Genomic DNA, 27,061 nt, shown 5'->3' with positions numbered 1-27,061 from the left:
AAACGTAAACCAGCTTTGGAACCAAGGAAAAGGAACAGAAAGGCTTACAAAGCTCCCACCTTGCATGTTTTCTCGCCAGCAACTGACGGCCCGGCAACGCTTGGCGGGTCTCAGAAACAGAGGAAAGAGGCTAGAGATGACACGTTCTCCACTCCCAAGGAGGGGTCCCCTGGGTGACACTTAATACTGCTTCATCTGGAATAGGAAAAAGATTCAAGCTGAAAGAGGCCTGGGGTTAGATTTCTATAGTCCCTCTATCAGCTAAAGAGAGAGGCAGGAAACTTGCACAAGGACTGGTGGACTCCCAATCCCTTCATTTTATCAGGAACAAGCTTCCCTAACTTTAAAAAAAGAAAGAAAAAGCCAAGCTTTTATCCCAAAATGAGAGATTTCTTCTTTAGTGTATCCAGATCAAAAGGGGAAATAACTCCAATTTGTTTATCGAAAATGTAGACATGCCCAGGGGTTCTGATAAATTGAGATCTATGTTTCCTGTAGGATTTGAGCCTGCACAGCTTACAAGAATGCTAGACTGTTTGCAATGTCTTTAGTAGAGACAATGTCCTCAGACCTTTCAAAGCCAGTATAATTGAAAATCTTAGGCAGGAGAAGATTAAGCTGTTTGATCAAGGATAGAAAGAGATACACTTTCACTGAAGTTTAAGAGGAGCCAGCAAGTTGAAAAAGATGGCAAAAGGTAGACTTAGGACTATATATAAGAATTTCAGGAGTGAACACATAACACTCTTCGTGTAACCTCTTCATTATCTAATCATCTAAAATACGGATTACATCAATGTTTGAAGAAAGAGGAAGATATCTTCTGATTTTTTCTATACGTAAGTATTGAAGAAAACAAATTATATAATCTTAAACAAAACATGTGATTATATATTTTTTCGTGGTTTCTAGAGGACAAGATGGAGTCCACAGAGAAAGAAGAAAGGGAGTCTATCGTGGTTCACGTTAAATTACTAACGATAATAAAAAGTATTAAACTTGGTGGAGGGTCAAAGATTCTGCCCCAGTGGGCCATTTTCTGGTAGATTTCCAGCAGCGGGAATGAACTGCATGGACCTGTCCATACTATTTTTTCTAAAAGCAGCTGCTAAGATTAGGTACCGTCTACAGATAGAGAGTGCGGCTAACTGGCACCTGTCCAAAGCTAAACCCTCAGATTGGTTTTCATGGGCACCCTTAATTACACCAGAGTCATCCAGCAAAACAGAGCAGGACATTCCCTGTCTTGTGTGGTTTTTGCTGATTGAACGCAAACTAGTGCCAGATCCTTCTTAAACAGTTTAGCCTAAACCCTGTGGCCATTTGCAGTGGTAAGAAAAGACTTGAAGCCAAGATTCATCTGACTTGAAGAGTTGTTTCAATTTTTATGTTCTGCTCCAAATAGCAAGTTTTATGAGGGCACTGGCTAGAGAACCCAGGTGGGATCAAGTTTTGGCTACAAAAGGAACGAAAACACAGAAGAATCTGATTGTGATAGGAAAAAGTTGATATGGAAAATCCACCGTTGTATTGTTCATTAGAGCTGCCATAACACAGACTGGGTGTCTTAAAGAGCAGAATTGTTTTTTTCACATTTCTGGAGGCTAGAAGTTCGAGCTCAAGGTGTCTGCAGGTTGGTCTCTCCTGAGCCATCTTTCCTTGGCTTGTAGATGGCCGTTTTCTCCCTGTGTCTGCACATGGTCTTCCCTCTGTGCGTGTCTATGTCTTAATCTCCTCCTCTTATAAGGACACTAGTAATATTGGATTAGGGCCACCCAAATGATCTCATTTTAACTTAATTATCTCCTTAAAGACCCTTTCTCCAAATACAGTCACATTCTGAAGTACTGGGGGTGAGGAATCCAGCATATGAGTTGGGGGTGAAGCAATTCTTCCCACAGCAACAGTTAAATGTGTTAGTATCCCCACAAGGGACTGCTGCAAGGAAGAAAGAGAATCACAGACACATGAATTTGAACTGCATGTGATTTCTTTGAAAAAATTCAATCTGCCATCCACGTAGCTAAAAGTTACCTGCACTTGAGATGGTAAGGTTCAAGAGCCCTGCTTCCCCCCAGAAAAGGATTGAATTAATCCCTGAAATTACGTTAGAGAGTTTCTGCACTAAACAGAGCCACAGAGAATCATGCTCCATCCTTTCCCCAGGAAAAGGAGGTCAGAGTTTGTTGATCTACATAGATATCTACTTACGGCCCATGAGAAACATAGACGGCACCTAGCATTGTACTTGGCACAGAGTAGACCCCCTCAGTAAAGGTTAATTGTATCATAAGCATCTGGTTTGAAACAAGTATGGGCTTTGTAATCCCAGATATTACAAATAAATTGTTTTAAGAACTCAGAAAATGTATTTCTCAGGGTCAGATCACTGAAATGCATTTCAGTTTCCTTCCCTGCTTCCCTTTTTACTATTAATTTATTAAATAAACATGTATCTAGCATCTACTAAATTCCAGAAACCATACTAGACACTGAAAACAGTGTTTACCCTGGAGGAGGTCGCAGCCTAGGAGATGAGGCAGACATAAAAACACATGGGTAACCAAGTAACAGGCCAAAGCTGTGAGGTAGGTGTGATAGTTTCTTTTATGTGTCAACTTGGCTGGGCTGATGTGCCCACATATTTGGTCAGTCTTCTGGATCTTTCTGTGAAGGCATTTTTTGGATAGAATTAACATTTAAATTAGTTGACTTCAAGTAAAGCAGATTGCCTTGCATAATATGGGTGGGCATCATCCACCACTTAAAGGCCTGAATAGAACAAAGATTGACCTTCTCCGAGGAAGAAGGAATTCTGCCAGCAGATGGCCTTTGGATTCAAACTGTAACTCTTCTCTCAGTCTCCAGCCTGCTGGCCTACTCCATCAGATTTTGGACTCACCAGCCTCCACAATTATGTGAGCCATTGCTCAAAATAAATCTCTTTGTCTCTCTCTTGCCACATATACATATATATACACACACATACACACACACACATACACACACACACTCTGTTGGTTATTTTTCTCTGGAGAACCCTGACCAATAAAGTAGGCTTAATTTTTTTTACCCCCAAAAACTTACAGAAGGTTTCACAGAAGAACTGTCATCTGAATTGGATCTGGAGAAGAGAATACTTTCTAAAACCAGCCAGTTATAAATCTGGCTAGAGACTAGGTCAAGGGGCAGTTTTTCTAAAACCAGTTTCCATCAACCAGATAAATATTCTGGAATCCAAAGTTCTCTACAAGAATTGTTTTTAGTTTCCATTTTGATAATCTTTATAAATATTAACATAAGCACACTTCATATCTCTCGGATAACTACATAATAACAGAGGCTTTCGTGCAATTTTAGCATCTCCTATTGCATTTACGTCTATGAAAAGTTTGCATGAAATGAAATTAAAACAGGATCTACAAATGAGACGGTGAGAGAACTGAGACTCCACATTGCACATCCTGTGCTGGGCTGCATAATAGTTAGATCAGGGAAAGCAGAGGTGTGCATTTAAACACACACAGATTCATTCATATGGGGTTTTTTCCAAATAATTTGATATTTTAATATTTATAAAATGGTAATTAAACTAATGCAGAAATCCTTCCCCTACACACCTAGAAATGCTGCGCAAAAATTGAACAGTTGAGCTTTGAAAGAAGAAAAGGAAAGAGAAAGAAAGAGACAGAGAGAAAAGGAAGGAAGGAAGAATAATGGCTGAGTATTTCTCAAAATCGATTAAAAGCATGAATCCTCAGATGAAGAAGGATTTTTAATCTTAAGCAGAATAAGTAAATTAAAAATATCCTTTGATATAGTATTGTGAAACCAGAGAGAGAAAATCTTAAAAGTAATTAGAGTGAAAGAACAGACACGCCTAAAAGGAAAAACAATTAGATAGGCAAATTACTTCTCAGTAACAAAAGTAGAGGCCCAAACACAAGAAGACAATGAAATAATTTCTTCAAAGTACTAAAAATAAAACCAGAATTTCATACCCACCTAAACTACCATTCAGTGAAAACTTTTTTAGACAAACATTGAAAGAATTTAAAATTCATAAACCCTCAATTAAAGAATTATGAAATGATGTACTTTTAAATGGACTCTAAACTCCCCACAAATAAATTGAATTTAAAATAAGTGATCCCAGGAATAAACCCCTAAATACACAGTGAACTAATATTTGACAAGGGAGCCAAGAATGTTCAATGGGGAAAGGACCATCTCTTCAATAAATGGTGCTGGGAAAACTGGACAGCCACACACAAAAGAATGAAACAGGACCCCTACATTACACTGTTCACCAAAATTAACTTGAAATGGATTAAAGATTAAAATATAAGACCTTAAACTGTAAAAATCCCAGAAAAAAACATAATATAAAAGCTCCTTGACACTGGTGTTGGCAATGACTTGGATATGACACCAAAAGCACAAGCAACAAAAGCAAAAATAAATAAGTGGGACTATGTAAAACTAAAAGTCATCTGCACAGCAAAAGGAACAATCAACAAAATGAAAAGGCAACACATGGAATGGGAAAAAAATATTTGCAAACCATATATCTGATAATGGATTAATATTCAAAATATGTAAGGAACACAATACAACACATTCAATAACAAAAAATCAAATAACCTGATTAAAAAAATGAAAGCAGACTTGAATTGATGTTTTTCCAAAGAAGATATACAAATATCCTACAGATAAGTGAAAAGATGCCCAACATCACTAATCATCAGGGAAACGCAAATCAAAACCCCAATGAGCTGGAGTGATGTCAGCATCATCCTGGAGTGAGGTCTCTCAGAAATCTTTCTCCTCCAATATACAACCAAAAAAAATCCATAATCCAATGGAGGACATCCAAACACAACACAAAAAACGTCAGAGAAACCCACACAGCCATACGACGGAGGGTGCAGAGACTGGAGCCCTGCTTGAAGGAGGTGGAACAGTGTAAGAGAAATCTTCACTCCCTCCCCTTAAAGACTGCAATCCAGGACCACAGAAGGCCTCCAGGAGGAAAGGAACAGGGGAGAGGACACTTGTTCCCCGGAACATCAAGGACTCCCAAGGGCCCTTGCAACATAGAGGCAAGGCCTCTACCAGTCAAAAACTTTCACGGGGCATGACCTTATCAAGCCAACACCCCAGAAGAGCAGAAGGAGAAAACTCTGAGAGCATGCAGGACAAAGCACCCCTCCTTCCACCGGCTCACCGTGGCTCCAGCCCCTGGGATTTTGGCTGAAAGCAGAGGGCTGAGAATACATGGCTCTTGATCCCCACCCAGTGGTGATAGGCAGTAACTGTGACCAAATAAAACCAGGATGTGAAAGAACAGAGCAACTCCCTGTAGCAATATCAAATATTATATTAGATCTCCAGACCAGAGAGAAAATGACAAGTACCCAGAAATCGGTCCTGAGGACGCAGAAATATGTAATCAAAATGACAAAGAATTCAAAACGGCTATCATCAAAAGGCTCAATGAGGTAAAAGAGAATGTAGAGAAATAATTCAATGAGTTCCGGAGCTACTTCACAAAAGAGATTGAAACTATAAAGAAGAATCAGTCAGAAATATTAGAGATGAAAGACACAATGGAAGAAATAAAACAAAATATGGATTCCCTGAACTCTTGAGCAGACACCCTAGAGGAGTATATCAGCATAATCAAAGATGGACATGTTGAAATGCCCCATACAGAGGAGGAGAGAGAACTAAGACTAAAAAGAAATGAAGAAAGTCTCCAAGAAATATTCGACTCAATTAGGAAATGCAACATAAGAATTATAGGTTTTCAAGAAGGCGAAGGGAAGGAGAATGGAGTAGAAAGCTTGTTCAAAGAAATAATAGCAGAGAACTTTCCAAACCTAGGGAAGGAAATCCATGTGGAAGAAGATGCCAGATCTCCTAAATATGTCAATGTAAAAGGACCTACTGCAAGGCATATAGTAGTGAAACTGGTAAAACTGAATGATGAAGACAGAATACTAAGGGCAGCAAGGCAGAAGAAAATAACTGACAAAGGAACCCCCATCAGGCTTTTAGTGGATTTCTCTGCAGAAACCTTACAGGCTAGGAGAGACTGGGATAACATATTCAAATCATTGAAGGACAAAAACTTTCAGCCAAGAATATTCTATCCAGTGAAAATATCCTTCAGATATGATGGAGAAATAAAAGTTTTCCCAGACAAACATAAGCTAAGGGAGTTCGTAGCCACAAGACCTCCTCCAAGAAATCCTCAAGAAGGCTCTCATACCAGAAAAAAAAAAGGGGGGGAGAAAAGGGTTACAAAGCATGGACTAAGGAGTTAAATAGGTAGACAGAGGGGCTGGCCTAGTGGTGCAGCGGTTAAGTGCACATGTTCCACTTCAGCAGCCTGGGGTTCACCAGTTTGGATTCCAGGTGCAGACATGGCACCGTTTGACAAGCCATGCTGTGGTAGGCGTCCCACATATAAACTAGAGGAAGATGGGCACTCATGTTAGCTCAGGGCCAGACTTCCTCAGCAAAAAGAGGAGGATTGGCAGCAGATGTTAGCTCATGGCTAATCTTCCTCAAAAAAAAAAAAAAATAAGTAGACAGAATCAGAACAGGATAGCAAATACTCAAGTATAGCATTAAAGACAAACGGAAGAAAAACACCAAAAACAAAGATAATCTTGTCATTTTAACCACAAACTCATAACACAATATGGAATAACATGTGAGAAAAACAACTTAGTAGGGGAAGAGGAAAAGGATTAGTTTAGTCTAAGGAAATTAGAGGTCATCAGAAAGGGACTATCTTATCCATGAGATCTTGAATACAAACCTCAGGGTAACCACTAAACAAAAAAAGCAGAACAGAGACAAAAATAATAAATAAGGAGAAAACAAAGAAAAACAACATAAAAAACTACATAACTCAATTGGTAGACCAAAATACACAGGATGAGAAACAAAGAAAATGTAGGAAAACTGGAATATGAGTGACAAAATGGCAGTATTAAGCCTTCATATACTGATAATCACCCTAAACATGAATGTATTAAATCTCCAATAAAAAGACACAGAGTTGCGAGATGGATTAAAGAACAAGACCCAACATATGCTGCCTCCAGGAAACACATCTCAGCTCCAATCACAAACACAGGCTGAGAGTGAAGGGATGGAAGATGATACTCCAAGCTAATGCCAAATAAAAGAAAGCAGGTGTTGCAATACTTATTGGTAAAGAGAGACAAAGAGGGGCAGTATATAATGATCAAAGGGATACTCCATCAAGAAGAAATAACAGTTATAAATATCCATGCACCCAACATAGGAGCACCAAAGTACATAAAGCAGCTATTAACAAACCTAAAAGAAGACATTAATAATAACACAATAATAGTAGGGGACCTCAACAGTCCACTCACGTTAATGAATAGATCATCCAGACAGAAAATCGACAAGGAAACAGCGGAATTAAATGAAAAGCTAAACCAGATGGACTTAATAGACAATTTATAGAACACTCCATCCAAAGACAGCAGAATACACATTCTTCTCAAGTGTGCATGGAACATTCTCAAGAATAGACCATATGTTGGGATACAAGTCAAGCCTCAACAAATTTAAGAAGATTGAAATAATAACTAGCATCTTTTCCAATCATAATACTATAAAGCTAGAAATTAATTACAAGAAAAAACCTGAGAACAGGACAAAGATGTGGAGACTAAACAACAATGCTATTGAACAACCAATGGATCATTGAAGAAATTAAAGGAGAAATCAAAAAATATCTGGAGACAAATGAAAATGAAAACATACCATATCAACTCCCATGGGATGCAGCAAAAGCAGTAATAAGAGGAAATTCATCACAATACAGGCTCACCTTAACAAATAAGAAAAAACCCAAGTGAGCAGTCTCAGACTACACCTAACTGAATTAGAAAAACAAGAACAAACAAAGCCCAGGGTCAGTAAAAGGAAAGAAATAATAAAAATTGGAGCAGAAATAAATGCCATTGAAACAAAAAAGGCAGTAGAACAGATCAATGCAACAAAAAGCTGGTTCTTTGAGAAGATAAATAAAATTAACAAACCCCTAGCCATACTTATAAAGAAAAAAAGAGAGAAAGCTCAGATAAATAAAATTAGAAATGAAAGAGGAGAAATAACAACAGATACCACAGAAATACAATGGATTTTAAGAGAATACTACGAAAAACTATATGCCAACAAAATGGGTAATCTGGAGGAAATGGATGAATTCTTAGATTCTTACAACCTCCCAAAGCTGAATCAAGAAGAAAATAGAGAATCTGAATAGACCAATCACAAGGAAAGAGATTGAAACAGTAATCAAAAGCATCCCAAAGAATAAAAGCCCAGGACCAGACGGCTTCCCTGGGGAATTCTACTGAACTTTCAGACAGGATTTAATACCTATCATTCTCAAGCTATTCCAAAAAATTAGGGAAGATGGAACATTTCCTAACACATTCTATGAGGCCAACATCACTCTGATACCAAAGCCTGACAAGGACAACACAAAAAAGGAAAACTATAGGTCAATATTGCTGATGAACATAGGTGCAAAAATCCTCAACAAAATTTTGGCAACTCGAATATAGCAATACATCAAAAGGATCCTACAGCATGATCAAGTGGGATTTATACCAGGGACACAGGGATGGTTCAATATCCACAAATCAATCAATGTGATAAGCCACATTAACAAAATGAGAAATAAAAACCACACGATCATCTCAATAGACACAGAAAAAGCAATTGACAAGATCCAACAGCCATTTATGACAAAAACTCATAACAAAATGGGGATAGAAGGAAATTACCTCAACATAATAAAGGCCATATATGAAAAACCCACAGCCAACATCATACTCAATGGGTAACAACTGAGCGCAATCCCTCTGAGAACAGGAACAAGACAAGGATGCCCACTATCACCACTGTTATTCAACATAACACTGGAGGTTTTGGCCAGAGCAATTGGACAAGAGAAAGGACTAAAAGGAACCCAAATAGGAATCCAAACAGGAATCCAAACAGTGAAGAACTGAAACTCACTGTTTGCAGATGACATGATCTTATATATAGAAAACCCTAAAGAATCCATTGGAAAACTATTAGAAATAATTAAAAGCTACAGTAAAGTTGTGGGGTACAAAATCAACTTGCAAAAATCAGTTGCATTTCTGTACTCTAATAACGAACTTACAGAAAGAGAACTCCAGAATACAATTCCATTTACAATAGCAAAAAAAGAATAAAGTACCTAGGAATAAATTTAACCAAGGAGGCAAAGGACTTATCCAATGAAAACTATAAGACATTACTGAAAGAAATAGATAATGACATAAAGAGATGGAAAGAGATTCCATGCACATGGATTGGAAAAATAAACATAGTTAAAATCTCCATATTACCCAAAGCAATCTACAGATTCAATGCAATCCCAATCAGAATCCCAATGACATTCTTCACAGAAATAGAGCAAAGAATCCTAAAATTGATATGGGGCAACCAAAGACCCCGAATTGCTAAAGCAGTACTGAGAAAAAAGAACAAAGCTGGAGGCATCACAATCTCTGACTTCAAAATGTACTACAAAGCCGTAGTGATCAAAACAGCATGGTACTGGTACAAAAACAGACACACGGATCAATGGAACAGAACTGAAAGCCCAGAAATAAAACTGCACATCTATGGACAGCTAATCTTCAACAAAGGTACCAAGAACATACAATGGAGAAAAGACAGTCTCCTCAATAAATGGTGTGGGGAAAACTGGACAGCCACATGCAAAAGAATGAAAGTAGACTATTATCTCATGCTATACACAAAAATAAACTCACAATGGATCAAAGACTTGAAGATAAGTCCTGAGAGCATAAAACTCCTGGTAGTAATATAGGTAGTACACTCTTTGACATGGAACTTAAAAGGATCTTTTCGAATTCCATGTCATCTCAGACAAGGGAAACAAAAGAAAAAATACACAAGTGGAACTTCATCAGACTAAAGAGCTTCTGCAAGGCAAAAGAAACTAGGATGAAAACCAAAAGACAACCCACCAATTGGGAGAAAATTTTTGCAAATCATACATCCGATAAGGGGTTAATCTCCATAATATATAAGGTACGCACACAACTAAACAACAAAAAAACAACAGCCCGATCAAAAAGTGGGCAGAGGATATGAACAGACATTTTTCCTAAGAAGATATACAGTTGGCCAACAAACACATGAAAAGATGTTCAACATCACTAATCATCAGGGAAATGCAAGTCAAAACTACTCTAAGATACCATCTTACACCTGTTAAAATGGCTATAATCACCAAGACTAAAAATAACAAATGTTGGAGAGGATGTGGAGAAAAGGGAACCCTCATACACTGCTGGTGGGAATGAAAACTGGTGCAGCCATTATGGAAAACAATGGAGATTCCTCAAAAAACTAAAAATACAGGGGCCAGTCCGGTGGCACAGCAGTTAAATTTGCACATTCCACTTTGGCAGCCTGGGTTCACTGGTTCGGATCCTGCGTGCAGACCTAAGCACTGCTTGTCAAGCCATGCTGTGGCAGGAGTCCCACATAAAATAGGGGAAGATGGTCTCTTCAACAAATGGTGCTGGGAAAACTGGACAGCCACATGCAAAAGATTGAAAATTGACCATTCTTTTTCACCACACACCAAAATAAACTCAAAATGGATCAAAGACCTAAAGATTAGGCCTGAGACAATAAGTCTTTTGGAAGAGAATATAGGCAGTACACTCTTTGACATCAGTTTCAAAAGAATCTTTTCGGACACTGTAACTCCTCAGTTGAGGGAAACAATAGAAAGAATAAACAAATGGGACTTCATCAGACTAAAGAGCTTCTTCAAGGCAAGGGAAAACAGGATTGAAACAAAAAAACAGCTCACTAATTGGGAAAAAATATTTACAAGCCACTTATCTGACAAAGGGTTAATCTACATAATATACAAAGAACTCACACTGCTTAACAACAAAAAAACAAACAACCCGATCAAAAAATGGGCAGAGGACATGAACAGACATTTCTCAAAAGAAGATATGAATATGGCCAACAGACACATGAAAAGATGTTCATCATCGCTAATCATCAGGGAAATGCAAATCAAAACTACACTAAGATATCACCTTACCCCCGTTAGATTGGCAAAAACATCCAAACCAAGAGTGACAAATGTTGGAGAGGTTGTGGAGAAAGAGGAACCCTCATACACTGTTGGTGGGAATGCAAACTGGTACAGCCACTATGGAAAACAGTATGGAGATTTCTCAAAAAGTTAAAAATAGAAATACCCTATGACCCAGCCATCCCATTACTGGGTATCTATCCTAAGAACCTGATATCAGATATCTCAAGAGTCCGTTGCACCCCTATGTTCATCGCAGCATTATTTACAATAGCCAAGATGTGGAACCAGCCTACATGCCCAGAAACTGATGATTGGATAAAGAAGATGTGGTATATATACACAATGGAATACTACTCAGCCATAAAAAAAGACGAAATTGGCCCATTCACAACAACGTGGATGGACCTCGAGGGCATTATGTTAAGCGAAATAAGTCAGTCAGAGAAAGACGAACTCTATATGACTCCACTCATAGGTGGAAATTAGTATAATGATAAGGAGATCTGATCGGTGGTTACCAGGGAAAAGGGGGGGTGGGGGGAGGGTATGGAGGGGGAAGTGGTGTACCCACAACATGACTAACAAAAATGTACAACTGAAATCTCACAAGGTTGTAATCTATCATAACATTAATAAAAAAAAAAAATTAAAAAAAAATTAAAAAAAAATAAAAAAAAAAAACACAGTGAGCTATCACCTCACACCTGTTAGAATGCCTACTATCAAAAAAACAAGAGCTGGGGCCAGCCCAGTGGCATAGTGGTTAAGTTCTCACACTCTGCTTTGGTGGCCCAGGGTTCACAGGTTCAGACCCCTGGGGCAAACCTAGGCCCCGCTCATCAAGCCATGCTGTGGTGGCATCTCATATACAAAATAGAAGAAGACTGGCACAGTTGTTAACTCAGGGATAATCTTCCTCAGCAAAAAGAGGGAGATCGGCAACAGATGTTAGCTCAGGGCCAATCTTCCTTACAAAAAAAAAAAAAAAGACAAGAGCTACCAAATGTTGGTGAGGATGTGGAAAAAAGGGAACCCCTGTGCACTGTTGGTGGGAATGTAAGTTGGTACAGCCACTATGGAAAACAATATGGAGGTTCCTCAAAAAATCAAAAACAGATCTACCATTTGACCCAGCAATTCCACTTCTGAGCATATATCCAAAGGAAATGAAATCACCATCTCAAAGAGACATCTGCACTCCCTTGTTATTCACAATAGCCAAGACATGGAAACACCTGTGTCCACAGATGGATGGAAAGACAAAGAAGATAAGGTGCCTATATACAATGGAATATTATTTGGCCATAGAAAAGAAGGAAATCCTGGATTTGTGACAATGTGGATGTATTGAGGGCATTATGCTAAGTGAAATAAGTCAAAAAGAGAAAGACAGAGTACTGTATGATATCACTTATATACGGAATCTGAAAAAGCCCAACTCATAGAAACAGAGAGTAGAATGGTGGCTGCCAGGGACTGGGACGTAGGGAAAATGGGGAGATGCTGGTCAATGCATACAAGCGTCCAGTTATAAGATGATAAGTTCTGGGCATCTAATGTACAGCGTGGTGATTAAAGTTAACAATGCCATACTACATACTTGAAAGTTGCTAAGAGGGTAGATCTTAAATGTTCTCACCACACACAAAAGAGGTAATTATATGAGATGATGGAGGTGTTAATTAACCTTATCGTGGTCATCAGTTCACAATAGATACACATAGCAAATTATTACATCGTATACCTTAAACTTACACACTGCGACATGTCAATTATGTCTCAGGAAAGCTGGGAAACAAATAAAAGAAATGATGAGCAAAGTAATTTCTAAGCATGTGTATGAACTTAATCAAGCAGTGACTGTAAAATACTGGGAAACAATAACATATACTAGGAGGGGGTGATTTTAAAGCATTCTAAGATCGCCGTATTTTAAAGAAAATGGTAAAGATATTCATTACTTACAGATTTGGTTTGGTCAAATAGTCATTTAAAAAATTTAAAGATAGCCACCAGGAATAGAAACTGATGTTAAACCGAGGATAAAGGGAGGAATTGTTTAAAGTAGAAACGGGGGGCGAAAGTAAAGAAAAATCAGGCAGTTAGAAAGCCCTAAAGGAGACAGTAGAAGTAAATTTCAAATATCAGTATCTCAATCAACATAAAGAATCAAACTCATCAGTTAAAAGACGGAAACTCTCAGATTGGATAATTTCCATTCAAAGGAAGTACAGGGATTACAGAACAAGATAAATGTTATCACAAAGAAAACTTGGACTTCAAAAATGCAAAATATGAGACATTCTGCAGGAAACTAACTTGTTCCTGAAATAAGTCATTAAGTTTCGGAAATAAGTCAATAGCATGAAAGAAAAAAGAAAAGGAGAACTGTTCTATATTGAAAGAGACTTAGACATCACAACCAAATTAACTACATGCCTTGTTTAGATCCTGATTTAAATTGATGACTGTAAGAAAGCAGGAGAAAATTAGAGGAACCAAATTATATATTGGGTATTATATGATACCAAAAGATTATTACTAATTTTGTTGGATGTGATAATGGTATTTTGTTATGAAAGAAAATGCTCATATGATTTAGAAATATATACAGTGAACTGCATAGGGTGAACTGACATCATATCTGGGAAGTACTTTATGCAAAGAACACAAAACAAAAAGAAAACGAACATTTTAAAAGGGGTAGGGGAGGTAAATGTGATAAAATCTTGATAATTGATTAATTTGGTTAATGTCTATATTGTCTATTTCTGAATACGTTTTTAAAAGATTTTGGTCCAACTATATGCTATTTTCAAAAACACCTCTAAAAGGCAATAAACACAAAATTTTTAAATAAAATGATAGAAAATAATAAAACACATAAACACTCACGCAGAGTAAAGCTGGAAAAAAACTATGTTCATATTGGACAACTAGATCTTAAAGCAAAGAACAAACAAAAAAATGGGGGAGCATAAAGAAGGTCATTACCTAATGAAGGGAAAAATTAATCACAGAGGGAGAATCCTAAAGCGGCGGGTACCTAATAACATCACCTCGAAAGTACATAAAATAAAAATTGGCAGAGGTATAAGGATTTGAATGGTGTCCTCCCAAAGATATGTCCTCATCTTGACCCCCAAAACCTGTAAATGCAACCTTTTTTGGAAAAAGGGTCTTTGCAGATGTTAATAAGTTAAGGATCTCAAGATAGAATCATACTAGATTAGCTGGGTGGGCCTTAAATCCAACGACAATTATTCTTATGAGAGATAAAAGAGGAGAAGACACAGACCCAGAGAAGCCCATGTGAAGATGGCGGCAGAGATTGGAGGGATGAAGCCTCAATCCAAGGAAAGTCTGGAGCCACCAGAAGCTGGAAGAGGCAAGAAAGGATTCTGCTCTAGAGCCATTGGAGGGAGCGTAGCCCTTTCACCACCTTGATTTCAGACTCTGGCCTCCAGAACTGTGAGAGAATAAACTTCCACTGTGGGAATTTGTAACAGGAGCCCTAGGAAACTAAAACATCTACCTCTCTCAACAGTTGGCAAATCAAGAAGACAAAAGCAATAAAACATATAAAAGATTTGAACACTATAACTAGTAATTTTTCTCTAACAGGCTTATGTGCTATCCTACTCATTACTTTTAAAATAACTCATTATTTTTAAAAATACACATTCTTTTTAATTGCACATGAACTGTCTATAAAGTTGAGTAATACTATAACAGAAAATAATTTAAGTCAATACTGTAGAGCTGAAATCATTTTTGCCCTCTAAAAGAGCAGATGCATAGCCCAAATGTAAGAAAAATTGGCTTAGAACTTTCTGACCCTTTAATCTGCTAGAGACAGCTTGTCATCTTTGTGCTTAGGAGAGAATATAGTTCACTAATTAGCCACAAATAAACAACTACACCCAGGCTTTTAGTTTTATCTATTTTGGATGACTCTTAGAAGAATTAAAATTTTCAAGGACATATAGATTCCATTGTCATTTCAAAGTAAGTGCTCATGCTGGAGTCATTGTCATCATTACTAGCAGGATAATTACTCTTAAAATAACAGTCCCCGGAAGCAAGAAGGCTCTTTTTTCCCCCTGGTGTTGCTGATCAGCCCCGAGGCGTCATAAGTAAATATACACAAAATTAACATGCTTAAATAAATTTTGCATGAATCAGATCATACATTTTATATGCCTCTCACAAAAGGAAGTAGGTTAACAGGTGCAACACATTAGACATCTAGGCAAGAAAAATGTAGACAATTTTCAGAAAACAGCAATACTTATTTTTCTTAACTAGTATACCAACATAAAACAAAAATCAAAATAGAGCAAAACGATGAGAGAATACTGACAACATGGGCCCTCTCCTTTCTTCTTGAATTGCATCATTCATATCATTACCTCCCCAGGGCAAGGACTAAGTTGTTATTTTTTGGCACAATTCTGTTTAACCATGCAAGGCATGTACACTTCCAGCTTGTAGAAATGTTAGATAATAATTTTATAAAAAGACAAAAACTCTTCACTACTTCTGCAACCCATTGTGTCTCCTGGCCCCCAGTGAGGGCAGAAATCTTTAGAACTGAATCCATTTGGAAGGAGGGACGTTTGCCCAGTGAAGCATAAAGTGTGTCCTAGGATATCTGGGAGAAAGGTCACTGTGCCAGGGTTTCCATTTCATCAACGATACACTGTCACGGCATTTCCTGGAGGGATCATGTAATGTATTTGGACAAAGACCTCTGTGGTTGCCCACTCTTAGTGAAAAGTCAGCTTTGGAAGGAACAGTTAAGGCAGAAAAAGACAATTCCTTAGGGCAGCTTTGCAGATAGAGCCACAAAGCCTCATGACCCATAAAATACTTTAAGTTCTAACCAGCTCTTGCCACAGAGCAGTGTCAGAATCACATCTAACAGCATGAGCTGCATCTGCCAGCAGACGTCAAGTGATGGCTTCCAAATTTCTGTTTAATTCTCACTCTTCCTCGTATTGTGGTTTCTTTTGGAATGAGACGGATTGGTTTTGAATTCTGAACCTAGAGATCTGTGCTAATTTGCATGTCTGCCTTAAAGATGTGGAATGATACCTTCTGAGAAGCCACATCAAAGGTTAGGTAAAAGCACATTTCTTGTGCCAAATTTCAGAGCAATAATGTGGTGCCCTAATTGCCCTTTCTGAAAACAATTATTTTTTTTCTTTTTTAAGAGATTCTCTCAGGCAATAGCTAAACAGCTGATTGTAAACTGATGTATAAATGCTATTCCTTGACTTTCAGGAATAGAGCAGTTGAAATCAAAATCTTGAATTAATTACAGCATGTAAATGTTTCATGGATACACAGAAGCACTTTCCTTTTGAGAGGCAGATATTTATAAGCTGGTGATGTTGATGGGGAAGAGAAATGCCTAGAGCTTCTGCTAGGAGAAACGAGCGCTTCCAGAAGAGGACTGTCCCACCCTTGGGGGACGTTCTGCAGACCTGCAGCTGTAGAGGTTGTCCCTGCCGACCCCTTACTGGACCCTTACAGCTTTCTGCTCCAGTAGATTCTCAATATCATGTCAAAGGCTGTCTTCCCCATTGTTTTCAACTATCCGCACTTTCCTGAGGACGCTACATTCATTTCCCATTGCCCTAGACATCAAGACTTAGTCTGTCCTTCAAGAAATTGGGCCCTAACATTCCACAAAGATTCTACAACCAAAATACCCTACATTTCAAAGCCCTTCCAGGGCCCCCCAGTGGGTTTCCTTCCTTTGTCTCCTCCCTTCCTTTGCTTATTCTCTGCTCCCCACTACCCCTCCCACACATGCCTCCAAAAAAGGAGAAAAAAGAAAGGTGAGCTCTACCTGTCTGTTTAAGCCATACTGACCTTGCACCACGAACTCTCAGCCTAGCCCCGCCCTCTCCAAAGGTAAATAGTTCCCGAATCCTTTCTGTCCTCTTTGCCTCCTTCTTCAACTCCCTAAGAGCTTTTGCAGTTCTGCCACATGCCTCTTTGTCCCCTGTTACACTCCCACCTCACCTCCATGCACTGGATTTCCCTATTCCTTGGCTTTTTAGTGGGGGCCTAGCAGAGTGCCAGGTGGTATACACATTCACGAGATAAACATGGCATATCTCCCAGAGGTAACAATTCTCAGATTGAACAGGGGTGGAATGAGGGGGCAGGAATTAAGTAATTTATCTAAGTAATTTAAAACATTATTTTTGTATTAAAACAAACACGGATGTGTTATGGAGTAGCATGCAAAAATCCACATTAATTTTTAAAATGAAAATGAGACTTGAAAGAAGTTTAGCGTCTGTGGAGGGTGGCTCCTGGCAGCCCCAGGAGATCTCTCCACTCATACATTCTCACTTTCCTCTACCTGAGGGGTGAGCAGAGACACCAGAAAACACCTGTCAAAAAATCGGGCTGCTCTTAACTTATTGTCAATTTCTTCTTCACCAAATTGAGTACCTACTATGTATCAGGCCCTGTGAATATAAATATGATTTAAACACAGTCCCTACCTTCAAGCAGCCCACAATTTAAAGAGACTAACATAAATAACTAGCTATAATAGTTAATAGTAATAACTTTAATAATAAAAATAAAGGTATGTGCAAAATGTTATGGTACCACATATAAGGTAGCAATTACCCATTTCAGACAGAAACAAAGAATAGTTCAGTTTGACAATCTACCTGTATTCCTTAAATTGTGTATATTTTTCTACCATATCTTCTACTATCCACGAAGCCTGCCTTAGGCACTACATTTCCATGTCTAATTAATTTACTTTGCATAGTACCAAATGCATAGAAAACCTAATGTATTCTTTTGATGCTGGGAAATGGTATGGTTAAGCACGTTGTGATGGGTTGAATTGCAGGCCCCTCAAAAAGGATATGTTAACGTCCTAATCCCCAGTGCCTCAGAATGTGACCTTATTTGGAAATAGTGTCTTTCCAGAAGTAAAAAAATTAAGATGAAGTCATTAGAGTGGCCCTAACCCATATAACCTATATAAAGGGGAAGTTTGGGCACAGACACACACAGAGAAGATGAGGCGAGGAGACACAGGTAGAAGATGGCACGTGACTGGAGTGATGCATCTATAAACCAAGGAACACCAAGGACTGTGGGCAACCCCAGAGGCCACAAGAAAGGATTCTCCCCTGAAGCTGTCAGAGAGCGTGGCCCTGCTGACACCTTGATCTCAGACGTCCAGCCTCCAGACCTGTGAGACAACAAATTTCTGTTGTTTAAGCCACGCAGTTTGTGGTACCTGTTACGGAAGCCCTAGGAAACTAATGCACACATGTTCTCCATTTCAGTGTAAGATTATAATCTTTTTTCTAAAAGTCAACCTCAGCTTTGTCTCCCTTAGCAATGTTCTCTGCTTGAAGCTAGCTGCCAAGTCAACTTCTCTACGGCAGTAGTTCTCAAAGTACCGTCATCGCTGGACCTGTAGCATGAGCATCAGTGGGGAACTTGTTAGAAATGCAAACAATCCAAAGACCACCCCAGATCTACTAAAATCAGAAACTATTTGAGCAAGTTTTCCAGATGATTCTGGTTTGAGAACAGAGGCTCGACTGCATGTGTCAGCCAATCTCACTTTGCCCCTGAATCCTACTCTATTCCAACTCTTAAGGATTATTAGATATTAGTTCTCATCTCCTGAAATATCATAACAATAAAAATAAGCCACAGCTTTCATATTATTGTCTCCCAACTAGACCTGCAAAGACGCAGCAGAGTTTCTTTGGAAGGACCTTTAATTCTGTGGTAGAGAAAACTGACAAGTGAAGAAGTGTAGGGATTGTTGAAATTTTGTCCCATGCTTGGCCTGGCCTTCTGTCTCCCAGGTGCCCTGGTATCCAGCGTCCTCATCTACAGCATGTCAACCCAAACTCACCAGACCACTTTGTCCAGGCCTCTCTTCCCGCAACACCCCATGACCCAAAATTTCCACCTCTCTCTTCTTCCAACAAAATGTCCATTCACTCAGAAGTTTGGTCTCAACAAAGTGTCTGGAGGAAACTATTGGAGAATTTATAATCGTAATATTAATGACAATAGCCTTTCCTCTTTAATTAGCCCAGGTTGTATAATTTTATTTTAAATGTGATTTTTCACCCAAACGTACTCTATTTGGACAGGTTTCGAGCACCTCATGGAAATAAAACAAAGATCTGTTTGTTTTCTTGTTTTTCGTTTTGATGGTGGGTTATAGGACTGGGTGTCCAGTGCCCTTTAAGTGACAACAAGCTCACGGAATAAACATTGGGCTCATATGAGGCCAGTCCTGTCTGGCAGCTCCGTCTCATCTCTGGTCACCAGCCTGCCAGCTTGTTGACCTTGAAGAAATGGCACCAGGCCTATCCCTCAACTTTTGCTGCATTCCATATTGGGTGGGTTTTTTTGGATATTTCAATTTCTTAACAGGAAATTTTAGCTGCTGGTTTGAATCTAATTGAAGTATTTTGTATGCAGACCCTGAGACCCTCAGGCTAGGTTGTATTTTTAATAAATCAAACAAATAAATTCCAAGTTTTGTACTAACTGAAATGTCCTCATGCCTTTAATGGTGGCCCCTTAAATGAAAATACTAAGAAATGCAGGAATAATGCCTTCTTAGTGGCAAACAAACCTTATGAAGCGATGGGGGGGAGGCCAACTTTAAAAAGACAATGAAATTCATGGCATAAATTGTCCTGGAAATTGGCCCCCAGTTCTCAACTTGCAGAGATTACTCTGAACCTAAAGCTATGCATAGGGGAAAAGGAAAATTAATGTCTAACGAACATTGTGCCAGGTGCTTTCCTTCTGTTATGGGACAGTTGGATTAAGAGACTTCAACCAATAGATATTGCCCCCTGAAAAGCAACCTTAGTTCTTGGTCAAATTTTTAGGACTGATTTAGGATCAGCCAAGGTTAAACCACGTAGATTTAACCTTGAATCTAGTAGATTCATTCCCAAACTAACTCCTTGCCCTTAAACCTGAATGGAAACCAAACCAACTACCAGAGGAATGGAATGTAGGCCATTGTATCAGTTAGGATATTGTTTTAAATAATCAAGAAAGTTTGTTGGTTCATAATTGTAATGTCGGTGGGAAGATAGATTTCAGGGTCTGCTTGATTAAGTAACTCAAAAATGTCGTTAAGAAAGGATCCAAGTCCTTGCCATCCCTCCACTCTGCCTTCCACAGGACAGGCGACTTCAACCCAAGTCTTTTTCCTGGTGGCAAAGTGGTGGCAGCAATTCCAGGCTTCATGCTGATATGTCACAGTAACCAGAGGAGAGACACAGTCTTTTCCAATACCACTCTCAGAAGAGTGAGGTCACTTTTTTCCCCAGAAGTCCCCAGCAAAACTCTGTTTTTTTCTTCATTCATTCATCTAATACTATTCATTGAGGACCTACCACGTGGCAGGCACTTGGGATTCATCAGAAAATAAAATAAAACTTTCCGCCCACATGTAGCTCAGGTTCTAGCAGAAACTTACATTTTAATGTCTCTTGAGCCTCATTTGAGCCGTCCTATGAGCTCTGAGGTTCTGGCAACCTCCCTGCCTCCCTTTGGTCCCCCAGCCTTACATGTGGGAGCTGCCTTCAGCAGTTGCTGATTTCTGGTTAGCTGAGCGTCCTCTTTTTATTCTTTCAACCTTTGAACATCTGTGTAACCAATCACCTATATTAAACCTCCTCTGTTTGAAACAACAATCTCTTTTCTTGATGGGATGCTGACTGATACAGGATGAAAACCTAAACAAAGATGTAGCTACTACTGGAAAAGTTGTGAAGGCGAGAGTGAATCCTGTGTAGGCATCCAATCACTGTCAATAATCACTGATGATTCACCAACTAGAAGACTTGTGAGTGAAAAGCCATGAGGCAACAATACTAGAGGAATTTCGTGTTTCTATAAAGTTGACACATATCTGGGAAAAACTGGTGAATTGATCTCCAGGCATTTTTCTGCATGGATTGCTTTGAACTGAATGTAAGGAAACCTCCTAGAAGACATTTTCTGAATAGGCACCTAGAAGCAGAGAAGGTACCAGAGGAGGGAAGGAAAAGGGAAGGAATTATAGGAAGACAGCATGGTAATGTTTCCTCTATCCAGCCACATGGTCTAAATCTGCGGCCCATGGAGAGATAGGGTGCAAGTCACCACAGGCGACAAGCAGTGCTACTTGAAGCCCAGGTGACAATTGGCTGGAGCATCCTCGGACTCTGTATAGAACTCAGCAAGCTCTTGTTCATTTTCTTGGGTCTCATTCTAATCAGGCTTACAACCCCATCGTTCCACCAAAACTGCTCTTGTGAAGGTCACAAATGACCTCTGTGTTGCCAAATCGACTGCTCAGATGTCAGTTCTCATCTTCCTTCATTATCAGCGTCACTAATCTTTTGTGTTCTTTTCCAAAAGTTTGTATTTTAGAGACATTCAGCTGCCCTGAATGAATGCCAAATAACTAAAGGAAAACTAATCAGTCTAACAATTTGACTAGTAAGAATGATGACAACAATAATAGCCAACATTATTGAGCATTTACTATGTACCAGTTACTATGCTAAACACATTACGCGGATTTAATCCTCACTGCAGTCCTGTGAGATGAATACTATTATTATCTTCCATTTACAGATGAGGACTCTCAGGTATAGAAGAGATGAGTAATTTGCTAAGGTCACACAACCAGTGTGCAGACTAAGTGATACAGCCAGGCAGTCTCCAGATCTCCATTATTTGACCTCAACAGATCAAATTCTATATCAGAATTTTTAAATTGTTATCCAGATAGGTTTTATATCCATATCAGAAGGCTAGAGAACTGAGCTCAAGGAAGTCAGCTTCTTGGAAAGGTCTCCTTTTTTTGCCTTCACATTACTGGCATAGCTCAGGCCATGGTTGGCCATGGTGTACTTACCTGCAGCTGGAAGGGTCAGAGCAGCAGTCTCAGGAGCCAGGTGGGGCATGCAGCCCAGTGAGCAGGTGGTCTATGAATGGCCATCAACGTTCAAGAAGACTAGAGCAGGACAAAAGAAAACCTCACGAGTAGATGATGCTCTGATTAAAGACCAATGCAGAGATCTTTGGAGGGTCCCAGGGATCTGGATATGAGGTTGGGGTTCAGGGATAGAACTGTTATTCCCGAAAAAGGAACTAGGAAAACAAAACAAGATAGTAGCACTAGAGAAAAAGCGTATTCTGCAGATTATAGGAGAATCAGGAACAGTGAACAAAACACAAAACCATAGGCTCCAGAGGGACAGGAAACTTCTTGGTCTTGCACCATCATACCCACCATACAACTGGGCACACACCCCATATTGTTCATTGAGTTCCAGTCATCTAGTCTCAAGCCAAAGACCTGGCACTAATAGTTTGCTCAAGTTCCTATTCAGTGGACATTGGCATTTTCATGGCAAGAGGTGCTGTTCCAGTTCCCTCATACTGGATCTAAGAGGGCTGGACTACAATTTCTTGACCATCTCCATCCTAGGGATATATGAGTACTAATGAGTACGAGCTCATATAGTACTAATACAAGTACTATACGGGTACTAAAGATCAGGCTGATGCTGGGTCTGCTGTTGGGGGTCTTAGCAACCAAGAGTGGAGGGTAGAAACTAGCTGGGTCAAGCCTTTTTCTTTTATCTTTCTTACCATAAGTACTCCTCATACTTCTACATTTCTATGTCATTGTTCATTCAAGTCATACTGCTGACAGAAGGCTAAACTATCACCTAGTGCTCTCGAAGTTTGATAAAACTGATGGGATAGTCCGATATTTTTTGAATAACCTTAGCAATGGAATCAATTAAAATCAGAAGCAGATTATTTCCAAAAAATCTATTTTTTCCCTTTGTAAATGCCCTTTATTTATTGATTTCAACCTGGCTAAAATGTTACTGAGACTTTTTTGACCCTTGTTGAAATTCTCCATACAAGTGACTAAATGCTAAAACTAAATGGCATCAACACTCAGAACCAAACCAACCAATTGAAAAGGAGCTCGTCCACATGAGTACAGAGTCACCTGTGTTTTCATTAATACATTGATTTTCTAATATCCAAAAATGCAGAATTGTGCAAAACTATGAATTAGTTACAACACAGCTTTCCAAGGCTCTCAAAATATATTTTGTTTTCTGATGACAATGGTGTATTTCCCTTTTTTTGTAGTTTTATCATCCCATGAACCATAAAGTCTCAGTCCCAATTATCAAAATTCAATTCCATGAGGCCCCTGTATCATCAGAAGGTTCATGTCACCCAAAAGATGGCATTTAGAGTCAACACTCCTTGCTCATATTCCATTTTAATCCTTCATTTCAACCCTTCTATCTTACCAAAAAAACCTCTATCCTAAAGCAGGATGAAAGAAGGGAGTAGATCTTTGAGATTGTTGAGTAAAGACCCCTAGAGTCATAAGTTTGAATTGGAAGTAACAGTGTAAATTCAGTATAAACAAAGACTGCAAAATAATTATGAGACAGGGGCCGGCCCCGTGGCCGAGTGGTTAAGTTCACCCGCTCGGCTTCGGTGGCCCAGGGTTTCACTCGTTCGGATCCTGGGCGTGGACATGGCACCGCTCGGCAGGCCACACTGGGGCAGCATCCCACGTGCCACAGCTGGGAGGACCCACAACTAAAATATGCAACTATGTGCTCGGAGGATTTGGGGAGAAAAAGCAGAAAAATTAAAAAAAAAAATTTTTTTTAAATAATGAGACAATTAGAAACATGAACTCTAACCGGATATTTGATGATATTAAGGAATTAATGCTAAACTTCTTAGGTATAATAATGATATTATCATAGTGTTTTTAAAAACAATCTTTATCTTAGAAAATGATACAAAAATATTTTTCAATAAAATGATATGATGTCTGAGATTTTCTTAAAAATACTGCAAGGGTAGAAGAAGCAGGTGCTGAATTCGGATGATGGTATATGGGATGTTAATGGTGCTAATCGGTCTGACTTCCACTCATGAGGAGAAGAATCAGATTGAGGATGAATAAAGGACAAATTAGACAGCAATTCATAAGAAAGTCAATTAGATATGTCATTTGGGGGTGGAGCTAGCAGTAAAACCTTAGTGTTTTTTTTTTTTTTTGAGGAAGGCTGGCCCTGAGCTAACACCCGTGCCCATCTTCCTCTATTTTATATGTGGGATGCCTGCCACAGCATGGCTTGATAAGCGGTGCATATGTCCTCACCCAGGATGCGAACCAGTGAACCCTGGACCGCTGGAGCAGAGCACACAAACTCAATAACTACACCACTGGGCCGGCCTCTAGATTATTTTTTATTTCCTAAGGAGGTTACTGTTTATTACTTCATTACTTCATAAAGACTTTATTGTGTCTTCAATACTGAAAACATCCTTGACCACCATGTAGCTTAAGATCACCCCAATCTGTGCATCTTGGAAAATGTTAATTCTGCAATCTCTAGTGTGCAAAAGGCTGAGAAACATTACTATGTCTCTCAGTGCATTTCCAGAACTTTCCCCTTAATACGCTTGAGGTACCAACAGCTAAACATTCATTACGAAAAGTAAACGCCAGGGCCAGCTCAGTGACGTAATGGTTAAGTTTGTGCACTCCAGTTCAGTGGCCAGGGGTTCGTGGGTTCAGATCCTGGGTAGAGACCTACACACCACTCATCAAGCCATGCTGTGACAGTGTCCCATATACAAAGTAGAGGAAGACTGGCACAGATGTTAGCTCAGGGCCAATCTTCCTCACAAGAAAATAAAATGAAATTTTTTTAAAAAGAAAAGTAAAGTAAATATCAGGGGCAAGTTTCTGAAGACTAACTTCAGTCACTCTGGATGGAAATGATAACAATGATAGAAATTATTCCAGTTTATATATATAAGGAAACTAATGTTAAGATTAAGTAATTTTTCAAAAAAATTTTCAAAAAATCCAGTAACTAGTAAGAAACAGAACCAGGATTCGAAACTGGGTCTGAGGGTATTCCAGACCTGCTGCCAATTGCTGAATGTCACCTGGAAGAACACACATTCCTGTTTCCTCTTTAAATTCACAACCACAAATCCTCAATGCGTACTCAACTCTTCTGGAAAATCCTGCTACACTCCCCTATTTAGTTCACTCTTCCACTTTCCAAAAAGATGATTTCATTCCTTTTTGGTTCTGCTCAAATGTCCAGTAACTCCTTCCCATGCCCTCTCTCATAATCGTTGACTTTGCCCTATGCAACTTTAGAAAAATAAAAGCCATCAGAAGGGAATTCCATTGTCTTCCACAGACAACTCTATCAGCTGGCCCCATCTCTGCCAGTGCTCCCTGCCCTCTCTCCTGTTACTAAGGCAGACTCCTACTGCGCGAGGTGTCTGGTGAACAAACTCTCCTTCACCCCTTCTCCCTTCTGGAGGAGTTTGTCCTTATTAGCCATTTCTCCTCTACATCTCAAAGACACAGAAACATGCCCTATTATCTACCATCTATAATACATAAAATAACAACACTGCCCTGTACCACACATCCTCCTCCAGCTACCGCCCCATTTCTCCGCTCTCCTTCATAGCAAAATGCCTTGAAAGAGCTCCCTCCAAAACATCCTCCTCTTTCTCCTCTCCTTTTCTCTCCTCCACCCATGACAATGAAGCTTCCACTCCCACCAGAGAAATTGCTATCATCAGAGCCTCTAATGACCCCCATTTTCCCAAAGTTAAGGAGCAATTCTCTTAACCAACATACCCAAACTCTCAATATCTCTCAACACGGTTGGTCATGCCCTCCTTCTTGAAACAGTCTTCTCTTAGCCTTCATGATACCAAACCTCTTGTACCAAGGCAGGGATGAGGTGAGTAATTAAAGGAGCAGAAAGAAAACCAGTGTGGCTGGAGTGTAGCGAGTGATGGAAGAGGAAGATGACATGGGGTTGGAATACCAAGGGGACAGAGCATCAGATAGGACCTTTTAGGTGAGGGGAAGAAGTCTGGGAGATTTTTAGGGGATTTTAAGTGGGTGACCAATGTGCTCTTTTTCCTTTCTTTTTTTTTTTTTTTTTTTGCTTAAGAATATGCACTCTGAGCTAACATCTGTGCCAATCTTCCTCTGTTTTGTATATGGGTCACCACCACAGCATGGCGAGTGATGTAGTCGGCACCAAACCTGGGCTGCTGAAGTATAGCATGCTAAACTTAACCACTAGGCCATGGGACCAGCCCTTGATCAATGAGCTCTTAACTAATGTTTTTACAGGTCACTTTGGCTGACTGTGGAAAGCAGACAGTTCAGGCATGAGACTAGGAGCACAGACAGCAATTAGAAGGCTCATAGTAAATTCTAAGTAAGTGTTTGTTAGCTTGAATAAACTGGGAAGAAAGGAGGGCACCAGTAAGCAGAAACGTCTGGAGGACAGAAATAGAACCAAAGAGTGAAACTCCAGAGGACAGATAAAGAGCTCTTGGAATTAGTGAGGGGACAACTTCACCTATGGGATCTGGCCCAGTTCCCAGTAAACCCAAGAACTGTCAAACGAGGTTTCCTGTCTGGATGCGCCCATGGAGCACATTTGCTCCTCCAGATGGTGAACGCACAGCCTTCATCAGCCGCTGTGATGACTATCAGGCGATGCTCTGCAGCGGGGAGGATTTGACTCATTATCTTCCACTGTGGCTGTCACATCACGTTACTCTTCAGGTCCTGACAGAACACTCTAGAGGCCCGGTGCATTAGGACTTGACACCAGTTACCCAGTGCTGTGTCTCATTAGAGGGAGCAGGAAAGGAACAAGCGAGGGACAACCTGCTTTGTACTATCCCAACTCTCTCCACGACTTCATTAGTCTGTTGATCTTTTTGTAGTTGTCATTAGGGGCTCAG

The 27,061-nt window shown here is 39.5% G+C and overlaps 1 long non-coding RNA gene across 1 annotated transcript in view; it reads right to left on the bottom strand.

Annotated features, from left to right (window-relative positions):
- Nucleotides 1–27,061, bottom strand: part of LOC139084522 (uncharacterized) — a 260,226-nt gene that overhangs the window by 153,629 nt on the left and 79,536 nt on the right. The gene's annotated exons all lie outside the window — the stretch shown is intronic.

The sequence above is a fragment of the Equus przewalskii genome, chromosome 7, assembly GCF_037783145.1.
Source record: "Equus przewalskii isolate Varuska chromosome 7, EquPr2, whole genome shotgun sequence".
Taxonomy (NCBI): Eukaryota; Metazoa; Chordata; class Mammalia; order Perissodactyla; family Equidae; genus Equus; species Equus przewalskii.
Note: the sequence above shows the minus strand (reverse complement) of the source record. Positions and strands in the feature narration are given on the sequence as shown.